Source organism: Dermacentor andersoni, chromosome 5 (genome assembly GCF_023375885.2).
Source record: "Dermacentor andersoni chromosome 5, qqDerAnde1_hic_scaffold, whole genome shotgun sequence".
Classification (NCBI taxonomy): domain Eukaryota; kingdom Metazoa; phylum Arthropoda; class Arachnida; order Ixodida; family Ixodidae; genus Dermacentor; species Dermacentor andersoni.
In genome coordinates, this window is record NC_092818.1 from 68,340,751 (window position 1) to 68,358,726 (window position 17,976).

The window sequence follows — 17,976 nt, forward strand, 5'->3', positions numbered from 1 at the left end:
TCCATGAGGCTGCACAGGAGAGAGAGAGAGACGAACTTTATTTTGATGAGGCAAGCAGAAGGTTGCATCTTCGTTGTGGGTGGAACCTTCAGTCCAAGGCCCGATCGGCGGTGGCAGCACTTACGGCTCTGGCGATCAGCTTTCGCTGATCCTCCAATCTCAAACTGGTCAGCACCATCTCCCACTGCTCCCGCGTTCCGGTCCGGTAGGGAGAGTTATGAATTTTTTGGCAGACCCATGTGGTGTGGTATAGTGTAGCTCGCCCTATACAGAAAGGACGAAGTGGTTGATAAATGCTGGGGTACATCAGATGGCAGAACATGAGATGAGGACAAGTGTTGGACAAGAGAAGAACGATGCGCCAGCTCAAGGACCCGATTTCACATCCATGTCTATGCACGCCCGCACACACATCAACGTTGCAACGGCGCATAGCATGAAACACTATAAACAGAATGACGCCAGACAGGGATAAAGGCTAGCTTCCAAGTAAAGTTTATTGTGAAAACGAGGCGATTTATACAGTTTACCAGAAAAGATAGGCAGCAAGAAGGCCAAGTAAAAATTGGTACTTAATGCCACCAAACATGAATAAAAACTCGACTGAAAGAAAATACGCACAAAAATCTGAGTGAAGGAAGGAAAAACAACCATTACAATCGCCAATCGTGAACACCAGCACTTTTCAAGAAGCAGAGTTCTTTTTCCAATAGAGAGACGGGCAGCTTGCTTATCCAAGCGCACTCTTCTACTTTCATGTCATTAGAAAAAAAGCTGAGTTTCTTGGAAGGAAGCCGCATGCGCAGCTAGTGATGACAAGAATTTTCTCCCCCTGTACTTGTTATATATTTATTTGTATGTTCTCTCTTTCCTGGTTTGGTTTCATCAAGCACTGGCATTTATCAGGCTTTCTTGCTGCCCTGCTTTTCTGGTAACCTCTATAAATTACCGCACCTTCACAATAAGCCTTTTAATATTTAGAATTTAGCGTAGCTTGTTGTTATTGCTCCACACTATACACCCTTGCAACATCGCCCAATAAGCAATTTTACAAGGCACGCAGAAGCCTTCGACGAGGGGGGGGGGGATATAATTTTGTTGGAGAACCAGCACTTTATGATGGTCGGGTCAAAGCCTCTCATGAGGGGACGTCGAGGGCTTGCCTTGCCGCTGCCTCACGGGCGTGCTGGGTCGCCCGGGTTTGGTCGTCGAGGGCGGAGCTCCGCAGAGCCTCATGCAACCTCGCAAGAGGGTCGTGGTGTTAATCCGTTTGTACTGTGCTGGGCACTCCCACAGCATATGCGGAAGCGTAGTCGGGTGAATGTCAGAGCACCGGCAGTTGGGGGTAGTGTAAACGTCTGGGAATATAAGGTGGAGGCGGGCGCGTGAAGGGTACGTGTTTGTTTGTAGCAGACACAGGGTTGTAGCCTGCGCCCGGCTGAACTTGGGGTGAGGTGGAGGGAAGGTTCGGCGACTGAGGTAAAAGGCCTTAACGAGATCGGTATAAGTAGTCAGTAGTCCAACCCGCCTCCAGTGACTCCAGCGCGGTTGACTAGGCCTCGTGCAATGGAGTGGGTGACCTCGTTGAGATTGGGGAGGTGTGAAATGACAGGGCCCGCATGGGCCGGGATCCATGTCAGGGAGATCATGCTGTCTTTAGAGTTTGGTGCCTGGCAGAGTATTTGAAGAGGTTGGGGAGAAATACGGCCTTTGCTGAAGTTAGTGACGGCTGAGCGAGAGCCAAGCTCGGGCCGGAGCTATCATAAAAGCCCTTGTTCACGTACCTGGTGTCACATTTGTTGATGCAGCCCAATATTCCCATGGCACACAATTTGTGGTCGTCGCCACACGCGATGAAGTCCTACACCACGCCTCCAGCGTCACTACCCCCACTGCTGAGACGGCTGAAGAAGTGGCCATCGCCCTGGCCCCTCTAGATCCCACCAGCCTCCTAAGGGCCTTTATTCTTTTATTTGGATATACTACAGGCCCGTCATGGCCCGTGCAGGAGTGGGTACATGAATGGGTTAGCAGTAGAAGGAATATGAAAGTGGTAATTATTCGTGGTGAAAATTCAATACAGCGTATTACGATCATAAAAGCCTCAATGTTGTTGCAACAGACAATATTGTTAGGCAAATTGTTCCAGTGGAAGATAGCCGACGGAAAAAGGAAATATTTGTGAGCGTTGGTGTTTGGTGGATTGTTCTGGCATGATTTAATTTTCATGAGTGTTTGTAATGGTCCCGCACTTAATCCAAACATGGTATATAAAAATCATCACGGTCTAGTTGATAAACAAACTTTAGTCGTAAAATTTTTCTTGTCTGTGAAAGTGATTTGAGGTTTTCTCTTGCGAGCAAACCTGAAAAACTACAGTGCGTTGAGTAATCAGAGTATATAAATCTTGAGCTCTAGTTTTTGTATTCGCTTTATTTTATTCATGAGCTGTTTTTGATGTGGACTCCAGAGAAATCGGCGTACTCTAAGCATGGCCTTATTAGGCTTTTGTAAGCGTTTAGTTTGACATGTGACAGCGTACTACGTATTTTCCTTTCAAGAGTGATAGCTTTCGCTCAGATTTCTGACGTATGGCTGAGATATGAGGCTCCCAATTGTGGTTAGGTGTGACTTCCATACATAGTTATATTACCTGATTATTTTGTTGATTTTAGTGCTTTCAAGCGTATATGTAATTTTATGTATTTGTATTGTGTGTATTTATATGTATTTGTGAATGATATGCAATGAGTTTTTAACATGTTTAATTTGATGCTCCAGGTGTCACACCAAGAGTTCATTGTCCGCAGTGCAATTAGATCGACTGATTTTGTACGGCTGTACACGCAACATAGTCATCAGTGAACAGTCGTATCTTGACGGGGTTCTTAACGGTAAACAAATTAAAATGGCTTGTCTCAGTATAAAAAATAACGAATAACGTGGCTGCATACGGCACCAGAGAACAACTAGGACGCACAAGAGAACCTTGATGATCTAACAATCGAATGTTTAATGAACATGCGGAGTAAATGCTGGCTTTCAAGCAATAAACCGAACATACACAGAAAGGACAATCGAAAACCAATGTGTTTCCTGATAGGAAACTCATAATTTCTCTAGGCAGTTGATCAGCAGATTTGCACAGAATGCTAGCTTCTTCCTCTACAATGCACGCTCGGATGTCGAGACTTCTAAGAGCGCATTGTAGAGGAAGAAGCTAGCATGTTGTGCAGATCGGCTTCCTAGAGAAATTGTGGAATCTGTAGATCTAAATACGCTAGGCGACTCTAATGTCAGCATGGCCTGTGTTACGCTTTCAGAGATGAATGCGTTTCCTGTTGGGATCTGTACAGACACACGTCAGTTTTACAGCGAAGCTGTTTTTGATTAGGGTTCTGTGAAATGATCATGTGTGCGAGAAAAACTGTCGTCATCAACAATGGCTCATCGCCCCTAAGCAAGCAAAAAATGCAATGGCTCATATATATAGTCGTCCACGCGAATGTATATAAATAACTGTGTGCGCGCACCTTTCGTCGTGATGACCACCGATGAAAACAGTCAATGTGTTCGTACCTTTGTTCAAAATGTGCCTCACCTCTGTATCGTGTGCTAAACAGCTTCAGTGTCATCCACCTTCACAGAGGGGTATGGCTCATAAATTTTACTTCCCCTTTTTGTGTAACTTCCATTTATTGCTTGTCAACCAGCCTTTACTCGGCATGTTCAATAAACTTTCATTTGTTATTACGTCTTGTGGTGATCGTTGTGTCTAGCAGAAAGAAGTTCATTTTTCTATCTGTTACTGTTTGTAAGCATTGTATGAGGTTAAGAGGAAGCTTTAGCTCGGGCCCAACTCCGACGCGGCCTATTCAAATAAGATGTAAAAACGCAAAAACGTTTTTTTAGGTAAACCCTGAACCGATTTTAATGAAATTTGTTGCATTTGAGAGAGAAAGTTAAATTCTAGTGACTGTTGGAAGCGGAATTTTGATTTAGGGCTGGAATTTTGTTAAAAGGATTTTCGAAAATTCAGACGTATGAAAGAAATAGAAGCACGAAGTTTACAAACTAATAGCTCTGCTTCAAGAACAGATATTGTGGTTCTGTAAACGGCATCCATTAGACCATTCAAAGCGGACAAATTTGATATGTCAGTTTACATCTTACGTGAATTTGTTACGTTGTTTACGAGGGTTCTGCAAAAGTTGTAATTACACAATACTCCATTTTTAAGGTTCATGTGTAACATATCAATTTTGTCCGCTTTAGATGTGCTATCAGGTACAATTCACAGAATTGCGATATAATTTTTTGTTGCTGAGTTACGGAGTTGTAAACCTGATAGTTTCGTTTTCTGAAAATTTGCGATTTTTGCAAAATTTTTATAAAACATTGACGACCTAAATCGAAAATTAGAAACCAGCAGTCACTAGATTTTGTTTTTCTTTTAAATGCAGCAAACCCCGTCAGATTTGGTGCAGTGGTTGCCGAGAAAAACGAATTCTCCTTTTACATGTATTTAGATAGGAGCACCCGAGCTAAAGCTTCCTCTTAAGTCCTTCTTTCTTTTGTAACTACTTTTCTTATTTCCCCCTTACCTAATAGTCCAACCCTACAATCTTAGAGGTATATAATTGAATAACTAAATAAATACATAAGGACGTGTTCTTCAACTGTCTATATTGACCTATCTCCATGCCTCCCGCAACAAACCTCACGGTGTTGATGTCTCGCAGTGCTCTTCCGCATCAAACTGCCGTTTTTGGTATATTTTGTTAACAGTGACATCAAGTGACATTGCATGACATTAAGGTTCTGACATATGCGGTGCATAAACAAACCTCGCAGAAGGCCACATGTTGGATTGTTTAAAGTGAGGACAATTGTATATGTCGCAATTACATTAACAACATGTAATTGACCACCTAAAAGAAAAACTTCACTTCGCATAGATTTCAACATGTTCACTGAATCTGTATTTTTTACCTTACTAAAGTTGTCGTTATTGCGGGGCCACATCTCGTACATTTGAAAACAAAGTTCAATAAATTTCTACGTTGCAACGTATGTTTAAAAATGTGTACATCAATCAATTGCAACTGCAAAACATTATACAAACATGCACACTATAGGATGTGGACAAATGCTCAGGAGAAAGGCCACAATGTTTTGACCCTGAAACTTATGAAAGCGAACAGTTTCATTCCATTGCTGTTCATGAGATGGAAAAATAAAATTTTGTTCGTGAAACAAAACTGCATTGATAAGCTTGAGTATTTATAAAACAAAATTGCATCGATAAGCTTAGATACATAGCCGTTGAGTAACACTTTCGAAATGAATAATTATGGTTTTCTATCGACATTGAAGTAGCCTTTCGACAGCAAGAAAAGGAGTAAGTTTTTTCCAGCTTTGAGCGGGCATAAAGTTCTGCAAATAGAATCTGCTTGGGAATACTTGCTTACTTTGGCAGAGCGATCTAGTTTGAAATTATACCAATTAGCATGAAGTAGCAATGTTGACGCGATACCGGTTAAACACATGACTGGCTTGAGAAGTCTGGATCATTGCTATAAATTATAGTGAAGTAACTATAACATCTAATAACATTAATAATAGTTTAATAATGTGAAGAACGAGGCGTGCCTCCGTCCAGCAGCATCGCCAACGCTTGCCTCGCTCTGCTCGCTCTGCTCGCGCTGCTGGTCGCTGGTGCCTTTCGTGACGGTGCTTCACGCTGCCTCGCCATTTCTTGAACTCATAGCGTCCTTAAAGAACACCCAATAAGCCTTTTATCAGTTGGTGGAGGTTGCTGTAATTGCCTTGTCGCTTGCACCCGGGAGCTTCAAACCCGAACGCTTCTGCCCATCATGACCGACGACGTAGGCCCACCGGCGCCTTCGCCCCAGTATGTCATCTGCAGCGAGGTTCCTCGGCAACGTTATCCGAAGGTGTTCAGCGGTACAAATGACACCGACGCGGCGGAGGACTCGTTTGCGTCTTACGAACGCTTGAGCGCACATAACAAGTGGGACGACGCTGCGAATTTGACCAATGTCATATGTTATCTTACTGGCGTTTCGTGGTTAGTACAGCAGTCACGAAACCGACATACCGACATGGTCAACTTTCAAGATGTCATTCAAGTGTTTGGTCCACCTGCTGTCTGCAAACTACGCACAGAACAGCGCTTGCGAGCTCGTGCGCACCAGACTGGTGAAATGTTCATGAGCTACACTGAAGAAATCGTCGACCTTTGTAAACATGTCAACGCCGCCATGCCCGAAAGTGATAAACTTTAACACATTCTCAGAGGCACCAAATAACGGCGCATTCCAGATGCTCCTGGCCAGGAATCCGCGCGCCTTTTCAGAAGTCGTCACTTGATGTCAGAGCTACCATGAGTTCAAGAAGCAACGCACCCTGACTCCGCATCCTCAGTCGACCGCCTACTTGCTATCGAAGTTCGCTGACGTTTCCGAACACTCTGCTCTGATTCAGCAGATTACCGACTTCGTGCGTGAGTAAGTTGCTTGTGAACTTTCATTAGTCCCCTTCAGTCAGGAGGCGTCCTGTCGCCTGCCTCCAGTGCTCTGTGCTGTCCTTGCCGATGAGGTCGCTCAAGCTGCTCTCATTGCTCATCACCAGCCACCTATGGTCGCGCCTCTTACCTATGCATAGGCAGTGCAGCTTGCAGCCGCGCCTCACCTCTTTGCGCAGTTAATGCATAGGCCTCCTCAGCCCCTATCTCGATACTACAACAGTCTGCTCCAACCGCACCTCCTGCTGCATCTTAGGCGAAGCGGAGAATCAGCAATCCTTGGCGGGTGCCTCACAATCGTTGTATTTATTACGCCTACTGCACTTCAGGACACGTCGGTCGCTGTTGCCGCCATCGCCTTCAAACTTCCAGCGACGCTGTCCGGCCGTTCCAGTATGGTAGTCAGCCCATGCGCCAATCAACGTCGAGTCCCTCCCAGCCGTATGTTTGTGCTGACGTCCCTGAATTTCCGTCGCGCCGCTCACCATCTCCTCGTCATCGATCGTTCTCTCCAGTGCATCGCCGACCCGCACCCTCCTACCAGGACAACTAAGCGCCGCAGTTCAAGAGGCAAGAACTGCACCATCTTTGAACTGCCCAAGTCCTGGCTCCTCTTCTGCTAACATGGTCGCAATATATTTCGAAGGTGCATCTACTTTCGTGCTTGTGGACACCGGCGCCCCCATTTCTGCTGTAGCCGCCAAACTATGCCGATCGCTCCGCAAGGTGACGACGCCGCTGCCTGGACTGCTGCTTCACACGGCAAGCGCGCAGCTCGTTGAACATTTTACAGCTTGCACTGCCCGTGTGCTTATACAGGTCGTCAGATACATTGTCGAGGTTATTGTTCTTTCTGCCTACGCATATGACGCCATCCCTGGGTAGGACTTCTTCCTATCCCGTCGTTATGCCGTCATCGACTGCGTACGAGCTGAAATTTTATTCTCGTGGCTGTGTGACCCACCATTCCACGACGCTCTTGATAAGCCGCCTAAAGTGGTCGTGCGCGAGTACACTTACATTCTACCTGGCTCTTTTGCCCTTGTTCCATTCTTCTGCGGTGCCCTTGTCGATGTTATGGCCTTCTTTACACCTTCCGACATCTTTGAGTCCCAAAACCTTTCAACTGCCTTTTGCGAATCTTGACATCACCGCTGGCCTCAGCAATATTTTTATGTAAAATCTCCTATCTCCGCCTGTTAAGTTGCTTTCCGGCGCATGTTTCGGCCGCGTGGAACACCTTGACTCTTCGTTGTGTGTCACCGTGGCTGACGAATCTTGTCTGGCATGGTATTGTGGCGTCAATATTCAATCCACCGAACTACATGCCCTCTCGAAGCTTGAAGAATCGTCGAGTTATAAGTTTTCGAGTTACATCGCCACTATACTAACTCCTGCCCAACACTCCGAGCTTCTTCAGCTTCTGCGCTCCCTTAGTAATTTTTTATATGTTTCTCAGCCGCATCTGGGACGAACGTTGGAAGTGCAGCGCTACATTTCCATCGGTTTACACCAGCCGTTGAGTCAAAGACTGTACCACGTCTCTGCCGGGAAGCACCGTGTCATTAACGACCAAGTCGAAGATATGCTACGCTGTGGTTTTATTCAACCATCTCACAACCCCAGGGCACCGTCTGTTGTTCTCATTCGCAAGAAGGGCGGGTCTATTCGCTTTTGCGTTAACTACCGTCGATTAAATAAGGTAACGCGCGAAGACGTCTGTCCTTTGCCGTGCATCGACGACGTCCTTGACAGCCTTCAAGGAACCCGACGTGGTTGCTCAGTGGCTATGGTGTTGGGCTGCTGAGGACGAGGTAGCGGGATCCAATCCCGGTAATGGCGGCCGCATTTCGATGGGGGCGAAATGCGAAGGCAGCTGTGTGCTTAGATTTAGGTGCACGTTAAAGAACCCCAGGTGGTCGAAATTTCCGGAGTCCTCCACTACGGTGCACCTCATTATCAGAAAGTGGTTTTGGCACATAAAACCCCATAATTTAATTAATTTTTTCAGCCTTCAAGGAGCAGATTTCTTTTCGTCCCTAGGCTTCCGTTCGGCCACTGGCAGGTCCCGATGTCTGAAGCCGATCGCTAGAAAACTGTACTTATTACACCTCACGGACTATATGAATTCAACGTGACGCACTTTGGACGCGCCTGCCACGTTTGAACAACTCATGGGGAACACGCTGCGTGGTCTCAAGTGGTCTATGTGTCTATTTTACCTCGACGATGTGGTGGTTTTCCCTTCTGATTTTCCGACCCACTTGTTTGATTTTGAACAAGACTCCCGTTGCGCAGCCGAAACGTCAATGTGTATTTTAAACATTTTTGGTCGGTATCCGGACTTATTCATTTTAAGTATGCATGATCCCAGCTACACGAGCTTCCGTCATACTCTCGACTCAACTTATATGTAACTATTTGTCTATGTTCGTGGCATGGGTTTCTATGTGGTTATATGTTACTCAGTAAGGACTCGGACGCTTCTTTGAAAACGTGCCGTGTGTACAATGCTTCGTACTTTGTGTAGGCTATTGCACTGGTGTAATTTTACCGTGATTGTGACTCAGTGTTCGCATTGCCTCTTGTTGAAATGAACTTTTCCTAAACACACACTTGCCCGCATGTTCTGGTTTGAGTGCCTGCAGAGCGGCTCGGGTAGGATGGGTCGCTCAGGAGCGAGCCGGATTTTTTGAGCCGCTCTTTTTCAATTTTTCAGGGACGAGAGCGTCGTAGTTAAGTAAATATGAGCGGCGGTTCTGTTGGAAAGAGGAATCCGGTTCGCTCTCATTCAGTGAGCTGCTCGCTCAGTGAACCGTGCCAACGGTTCTGTCAGAGCTGGGTGTTCTGCTGGGTCCAACTTCCACGCCTTCTATTAGCGGTGCGAAAAAGCAACTGCCCCCTCGCCCCCTTCCTAGCAAGTGTAGCAACTACCCTTTCGCCTTCGGCTGTCTTTTGACCTGCTCTTTTAACGTGATAGCGTTGAGGAGCCCGTGTCACAGAAAATCCGGCGTCCTGCGTCAGTGTCCAGCGCCCCGCGTCGGATTTTTTAAAAGATTTTCGAGCCACACATACCCACGCCGTTCATGCGATGCAAGGAATTCACTGAAATAATTGAATTTCTGAAGATAAATTCGCGAAAAAATCGTAAACTACGACTTACACACAACCTACAGACATGATAGCTCTCGGATTGTAACTTGATGATACGAGAAAACATAATTCGGTTACGCGAGAACTCAAGGAAACCATTTTTCCAGCGTTTCTACAATTCACAGACCGGAGACAGCATCCGGCATCTGAGCACACCGGCGCGTAAGTATCTCGGAGTCCACGGAGCGGCGCGCCCGCTTCCTTGAAACACTTTCCAGATGGTACTCACCTCCGCCGCATCGCGGCCCATGCAAGAAGCCGCGTCTCTACCAGAAAGCCACAGCGCGCATAGCGCATAGCGTTCACCGCGAGCGTTTCTCAGTAAACATTACGGTTACATACGCTGCATTTGCCGGTAAACGTGAGAAGCAGTCAGGAATCTTTGAATGCCATCGCGTTCCGCTGTTAAAGACGAAGCTTAAGTGTCCTCCAAATTTTTAAAGAACGGTTGAGCCATGGTTCTTTAAAAGTGAGCAGCGGCTCTTCCGGAGAAAGGAAGCCGGCTCCCTCGTTCACTGAGCCGTGCCGAACCGTTCCGTCAGGGCCGCGCCTTCTGCTGGGTTTCGTGGTTTAGTTTTCTGGCCGGCGAGTGGTGTCCGGCGTGGGCAGACTCGCGCTACTCGTACTCGCTCGCTGTATGCGGTGTGGGCGGCAGTCCCTTTGCTTTTGCGTGCGTTATAGTGGGGCACCCGATGCATCCGAAGTGAGAAGTGAAGAACTCTTAATTGGCAAAAGACGGCGCCGTTCGTTGCCTGCTGCTTCTCCAACGATGTCATACGAATGTCACCGATCGCGCGCCGTGCGCAGGTGCCACAGCACATCTGAGACGAAGTCTTCCGTGTAATTAAGGACGACAGGTGAACCTACAGTTTACGTCCTGGTATTTATTTGTGCAAATTTTTGTTTAGTCAAGATCACGTCGCCCATGTCACCCACTTTTGTGCATTTTCTGAGCGTGTATCATCAGCACTTCAATAAAACGAGACCGATGATCTGTTGTGTTGAAGGTAACACGACTATTTTTGTCTCCTGGCACATGGTGGCATGATCGCCAGCTTCGCGCGTGAGCTCAAGAACAACAAAAAAAAACGAAATCTACAGGTGGCAGGAAGTGGGGGAGGGGGGGTCGAGTCGGCATGAAAAGAAAAGAAAACGAGACATGGTGAAGGCGCCACACGGCAGGCTACAGATTTAAGTGAACTGGTGAGCTGCTCGTACGAACCGGTTCATTTCAGTGAACTGAGCCCTTCCGAGCCGCTCCCTGAAGCGAGCCGTTTTGCCCATCTCTAGGCTCTGGCTTTTGGCTCAAGTTCATTTGAACGTCGCCGAGAAAGGGAGCTAAAAGCATTGCAGGCTTACAGGAACAAGAAAGCGCGCCTTCGTGCATAGCGTTCGCGGCCAGCGTTTCCAGGAAGACACTACGGTTACATAAGCTGCAGATGCCGGTAAGCGTAGCAAATTAGTAGACAGTAAATTAGTAGATAGCTGTAGTAATTAACTTTAATATAGCTTTATCGGCTGGGTAAATTTGGGAACATTCGCTTACTTACTAAATTCACAATATTAGGATATGTAAGCGTGACTCAACAAGGACGTAGAAAGAAACAGACACACAGCGACAGCGCTGTCTGTGTGTCTGCGTCTTTCTACGTCCTTGTTCAGTCCCGCTTACAAATTCTATCATGAATTCAAACGAACTAGCCCGTCAACGTGCTTTAACTCAATTAACCAGCACGGGGTCATGAGCGCACAGGCAAACATGAACAGATCTCGCTCGATGACAGCGGAAACTGTCTTTGAAAACGCCGGAGTTAGGAACCGCAGCAGAAGCCGCGAGCTAATTGACGTTCGTGCACCCATGACCTCAGTGCATGTGTCGCTTCAATGCGAACGAAACATCGAAATCACAGCGCATACGAAGCTACCGGCACTACGCGGACTGTCACGGCCGCGTGGTACTATGAAAACATGGAAGATTGCTTTTAAGATGAGGTCCACGCGGGCGCGCATTTTGGCCACGTCGCAGATCGCTTTCAAGACGCACGAGCGCCGGCTGGTGCATTCACACGACCGGACGGAGGAGGAATTTTCGCAGCGGATTGCGCATCACGTTACGCGCGCGTCATCAAGATGTGCCGCCCTCGCCTTGTCCGGCCTCCTCCGCTCGCGGTCCGGATTGAAAATGCTCGCCGGTATTTCCATCCGTCCGTTTGGCGGTCGTCTGCCCTCAATTTAGCGTAGTCAGCGTGAAATCTGTCAACATTGGACGGATCGGCCTGGCTACGATGGCGGGTTGTCGGCTTGAAGTCACGTGCGTTTTTGTTGTGCAGGAGTGACCGCATGTGCATTTGTAGTGGTGCAGCGGGAAAGGCTAGTCGTGGTTGCGCGCGCATTTCTATTTAGATCGCGCAGCCTGTATGTCCTCAATATGAGTGAGGTGCAGAAGAAAACGCTAAGCGACGAGGCAACCGTCACATTTTTGGCTCTTGTTGAGGGATTCCCAGCACTATGGAATATAGAGCACGCCGATTATGCAAACGCGCAGCTGCGTAACAGGCAATGGCAAGAGATCGCTCTCGAAGTGGCTCAGCGGCATGCAGAATCAGCGCCTTACTCTGTCGGTATGTATAATTTGTTAGAACTTCATTTTTGGGATAATGACGTGCTGTGCAACCAAAAAATAAAGAGAGAGGGCAGGGCGCTTTGTCCTTTCTGCGCTCAGCCCTGTCTCTCTCTTTTTTTCTTTTGTGGTTAGCAGCATGTCACTAGTTCAATATGAACCATGTAGCCGAAACTATTACTTCAGTTTTGGGAATGCTCTTGTAGATTTGACCCATTATGTTCATCTGATTGAACTCCTGCAGAGTTCCTAAAAGCGGTGTTCGCGAACAAACGCCGCACCTTCAGGAGTGAAAAAAAGAAAACAAAGACAACTAAAAGTGGCCAAAGCACCGAGGAGGTCTACGCTGGCAAGTGGCGCTTCTACTCGTGCCTCACTTTTCTTGACACTGTCAAAAGTGACGACGCAAGACTCGTCACCGAGGAGTTTGTGGAAAAGCAAAGTGTGAGTTGCATTTGTGTGAATTACATTCTTTCTGCTACGGTCGACTTTTACTGGTGTTGTTGGACATTTGAGGGGCTCATTTTACGGCTGGAAATAATTTAAGAATTATAATAGGGTATATGTTGGTCAAATCATATTGACACGTGCACTTGCGTATCTTTCACCGATGACCGCTTTTCACCGGCTAACAAATGTTAAACGTTATCGCTCGGCGCAGGACGCGCCTGCACGTATCGGAAGTTTCTCGAACGTTATCGATGCTTCTATCTGTAGTCACCGGCGCTTATGTAAGCTGATTGTATGAGCGACGAGAATTGTCTAGTACTTTCTGGAAGACACGCGTGCACCAGGGATTACTCTGGAACCTTCGATGACTCGTGTAAAAGCCGACGCGTTTTGCCGCTGATCAGATTTCGACGACCGCCGACAATGTTCGACGCTATCTTTGTGCTTCGAGTGCAACTTGCTTTTGTGGGCACAGGTTCGCCCAATAAGAAGTCCGTATCGTAATTCACAGTTTTGCGACTGTTTTCTTCACTGTCACCACTACGTGACAATATTGAATTCACAAAAAACTTTTTTTTTTCTATCAGCTTAAAGCCAGCTGAAGTGGAACACCACCGTGAACAGCCCATGCCTTTGCTTTTCTGATTTCTGGATGCTAAGATTGCACAGACAAGAGCTCTGTTTTACGTCAGGATATTTTATTATCCTTTCTAACATTGTTTCTTTTTTCTCTCTCTCTTTTTTGTAGCCATAGCGACTTTATAAAGCCAGTATAACATGTGTCGCATTTCTTAATTTCTGTGAATACAGGCACCTGGCCTGGCAACGGACACTACAATTCAATACATTGTCCATACAGAGGAGACATCTGCTTTTAAATCTCCGCCATCACCATGTCATGAACAACCAGTTGTGTTATCTCAAGAAACGGCTGCTCCTGGGAGAAAACGAAAGAATGCCGACATGATGCTTCAGCGCACTGCAGCGCTGAAAAAAGTGGCTGATGCGCTTTCGAAGAACGATACAGAGGACTCTGCGTCGTTACTTGGAAAGTTGGTTGCCTCATACATGCGCCAGTTAAGTCCCACTGCCATCCTGAGGTGTCAGAAAGATGCAATTGACGCCATTCTACCATATCTCAGTGAGACGTAAGAGTCATACACAGCCAAGTTGCTGCTCGTGTTACTACCGTATTAATTTGCAAAGACCACATGCGCAGAGGAAAGTGCAGTTCAGTTAACCGTTATTTAATATATTTCTTGTTCTGGTGAGCGTGCCAGAGCTGTGGCCATAGTTTACAATAAAAGAGAGTGGCATCGCAGGGAAAAAGAAATTCTATTGCATGTGCAGCGCCGTCCACTGTTTACTCTATTTGAAATAACGTCCAGTTAGTCTTGGTTTTCTCACTTGTTTATAATAAAACTTGTGCATGTTTATTTCTACTTACAAAGCAAGGAGCATGAAATACATATGAGAGCACATCACATGGTCAACATCTGACCTTCAAGAATATATCGTGAAAAGCATGAGCGAACGCTTGGCGATATGAAGGACAGTTCACTTGATAGAGTGGCTCACTATGGAACTAACTTTTAATAGTGAGTCTGATATAGGCAAGGGTCCCATACAACACAAATTGTTCACTGGGATAGAGCCCTGTGCGTCGACACGTTCACATATGCCATGTCAATCTGCCATGGCACTGCACCTGATCCAGTGAAAAAATCACACATGTCTTCTCGCAATGAGCATGCCGTTGCCCTGAGCCGGCCGCGGCATGGTTGAACTGAGAAGAAAGCCCTTTGGTGCTCCACTGGAGTCTCAGCTGGTGGTGGAAGTTCAGTCGCCAAGAAATTGTGTAAAACACAAGCTGCCGCAACGTAGTTCCTTGCTCTTCTTGGCGTAGCTGCTATGGTAGTGTGAAAACACCTGAACCTATTGGCGAGGATCCAAAATGCATTTTCAACAACTCTGCGGGCTCTCGATAACCTGAAAAAAAAAAACAGTTGACAGATTGAATGCAGACGGTAGAATTTGTGTGAAGCGAAGGATCTCTGAAACGCTCGAATAAATATCAAGTGTAATATCAATCAATGTGTTGACGTACAGAAAAATAAAACATTTCATATCCTTATCGACTGCATTTGAGTGGTTTTCTAACAGCTTTCCTGACCAACCGCTTTCGCACGGTCTGGATGGTGAGTCAATTTAATTAGGTTAGAGTGCCTTATTAAGAGACTTCGCTGACGCCGATTTCACCTGCTTCAGAAACTTCCCTCAATGAATTTGCTCGAACCAATGAATCAGCTTTCTGTAGTATGGCGTCTTGCGCTGTCGCTAGAAGGCAGCGTAAGCACCGTCACAATTTTTTTCTTGCATGGATCTCTTCCAATATCTCTTGCAACACCTTTAAAACTTTTTTTCCGAATTGAATCTGTTTTCCTAAAATACTACGTAACATTCGCAAAATCGTAGAACGGTCCCAAATTCGTAAAATTTACGAAAAATTCACGACAGCTGGCTGGCACGCACATGAAACCATCTACCAGCGCCAACTACGTTTCTTAATAAACTTCGGAGTTTTACGTACGGCCCGATTTGCTAGCTAGTCATATGCAAGTTCTTTCACTCGTGTCTGTTTAACGGTGCTTTAGATGCAAAGGAAAACAATCTCATTTTCCCACATGTATTTTTTTATGTGCATCTGTTTGCAGTTGCTCTAGCCGACAGGATGTACACGTATAGCCAGTTGGGACGTCATTCAATAAGCGGCGAGAATTAGGAGTGGCGCCCTCTCGCGAGTGACGTCACGGTCAGGACGTCGCTCGCTCCGGCTCGCTCGGCTGCCGCGCGCGCTCGTTTCCTTCGTGTATGCTTGGGGTATGGGTGGCTCGAGCCGTACGTATTTAAGGATACGTCGGCTTCTTTCAGCTGCCATGCCTTAACCACAGTTTCTTCTTCAAAAGCGCGTGGGTCGAGAAACTTTGCGGCTTGGATATCGCATGCTATGTAGCGTTAAAGGGGTCTACTTCTTTTGCAATGCATATATGCGCCGTGTGTATCTGTAAAGTTTGCGTAAAAAGAATGTCTGCAAATTCAACACGCGAAGTTGTGTATGATGCCTCGTTAAACACTTAACATTCCCTTAGTATTTAGCGATGAGAGGCATTGCATTTTACATGGAAGAAAAATCTTGGTAATTGGCGTCAGCATGTTATCCGATGTTAGAAAGACACTGCCCAGCGAAGCTGTCATCATGATTCTTGTTACTCTGGTGTGTTGTTGTATTCAAATATGGCCAATGGCCATTCATTAATGCGTAAAAAATAGTTAGGGGCACATTTCTTATGAAAAAGTTTGCTGGTACTTTCATCCCCCTCTATAACAGGCCTCCAAAAAACGAATTGCTCATGGCTGCTAACACGACGGCGCGTCATGTAGAGTATTTACATAGTTAATTCACAAACACCAGAGTAGCAATCACCTGAGAGAAAAGTTTCGTTGTTAAGATCGAGAGCCAATCAATTGAAAGTGATGAAATGTTTCATAGTGGCCCTCAGTAGCCTTTATCGACAATGTGGCACACACCTGATCACGTAACGGTACCAATCGACTGTCGGTATGGCGAGGCACGCTATGTTCGCGAAACCCATCAGTACACTACAACTTCGAGTTGAAACCATAAAGCATATTTTACAGCGCCAACTGGAATGGCTAAAGTATTCTCGAGCTACTACAGCACAGCTTAGATTGCCTAGAAAAGGAAAATTCAAGCACCTTCTGTCTTACCATGTCTCGATCCAGCGTTCTTTAATTATACAAACGGATAACTATTCGCTTCGTTACATAAAAGAGAACCTTGCCCAACTGCAGGCTAAATAAAGTTTGCTCCAATCCAATCGCAAACATTCATAAAAAAAAGCGCCGCAAGCCTTGCATATACTTTCGCTTGATTTCTTACCCTCCGCCGGGGAATTTCGATATCTTCAATATGTCCCATAATACTAATGATTGACGCTTCGACTTCTTTCTGGCTGCAGCCATGAGGTCCAGCAGGCATACGTACTTCACTAAAAAAATTGGGCCGAGCAGCCTGTGCCAGTTCGCCAAACAGATTCGTCATGTATATTCCTCAAGCAACAAGCACCAGTAAATTTCTCAAGTGAGTTGAATGTGCAGCACGGAAAAGGGAACACATATTGGTACATTCCTATTTGTATTCTGTAAATAGCTGTAAGCCTTCATTAACGTTACTTCAAATTTCCGCCGCTTAAAGTAAACACGTGAAGAACCGCCTAATGTTGAAAAGCAGTTAAAGAAGCAAATGGTGCTTGTAGAATCTAAACTCCAGTATTAGTTAAGTCCCTGCGTTACTGCCGAGCGTTTCTGTGAAGAAATGCAAAAATTCTATATTATACCATGAACTACTCGTCGTGAGCAAACCTGTTTTAGCGGATTAAAATCAACGTAACTGTTGTAGAAATCATATATAGCCAGCGTTTGTGACATACTTGTTGCACCGCGGCAGGTATGGTATCATAACTGGATTCCTATATGCTATGTTTTTGCGATTGTCCATCCGCGCATGAAAAACCCGCAATGGGCTGGTCTGCGCTCCTTCGGCTGGCACTATAGCGTTGCCTTTGAGAGCTGCATTGTTGTCTAAGAAATTAGCTCTTCGAATAAATGTTCGCAAAGGAAGACGTCGTAAAAATATATTTGAGACGACCACCGTAAGTATACAAGCATGGAGAACGAGGGCGGACAAATGAACACACCGCAGAATGCGCCCGGAGAACGCCCGAACTGTAGCAGACAACAGGCGCGAGTCCGTGCCATGACGTCACGCGAGCGGCGCTCGCAGCGCCCCTGTAGATCGTTCTCGGGGCTAATAGCACTTTGGCATTGCGCAGCTTAACCAAGACACAAAAGCGACATCCAACACCGGCAAGAGTGAGTGAGTGAGTGAGTGAGTGAGTGAGTGAGTGAGTGAGTGAGTGAGTGAGTGAGTGAGTGAGTGAGTGAGCGAGCGAGCGAGCGAGCGAGCAGATACATGAGAACTACCAATCAGCACCAAACATGTTTGCTAATGATCTGTCCTTGGCCTTGGGTTGCGAAAGCAGCGCGTTCGAGTACATCCCGATCAGTGATGACTGGATCCCTTTTTTCTGATGTGGTGAGGCCAGGACTTAATCCTCAATTGCAA

General features: G+C 46.2%; 1 protein-coding gene and 1 long non-coding RNA gene across 2 annotated transcripts in view; both read left to right on the top strand.

The window, feature by feature from the left end:
* The window catches only part of LOC126530755 (acetylcholine receptor subunit alpha-like), a 324,932-nt gene that overhangs the window by 70,436 nt on the left and 236,520 nt on the right, over positions 1-17,976 (top strand). The gene's annotated exons all lie outside the window — the stretch shown is intronic.
* LOC126531966 (uncharacterized) lies at positions 12,044-15,049 on the top strand. The gene is made up of 3 exons (XR_011894624.1): positions 12,044-12,321; positions 12,565-12,764; positions 13,581-15,049. It is a non-coding gene; the product is annotated as an uncharacterized lncRNA (long non-coding RNA).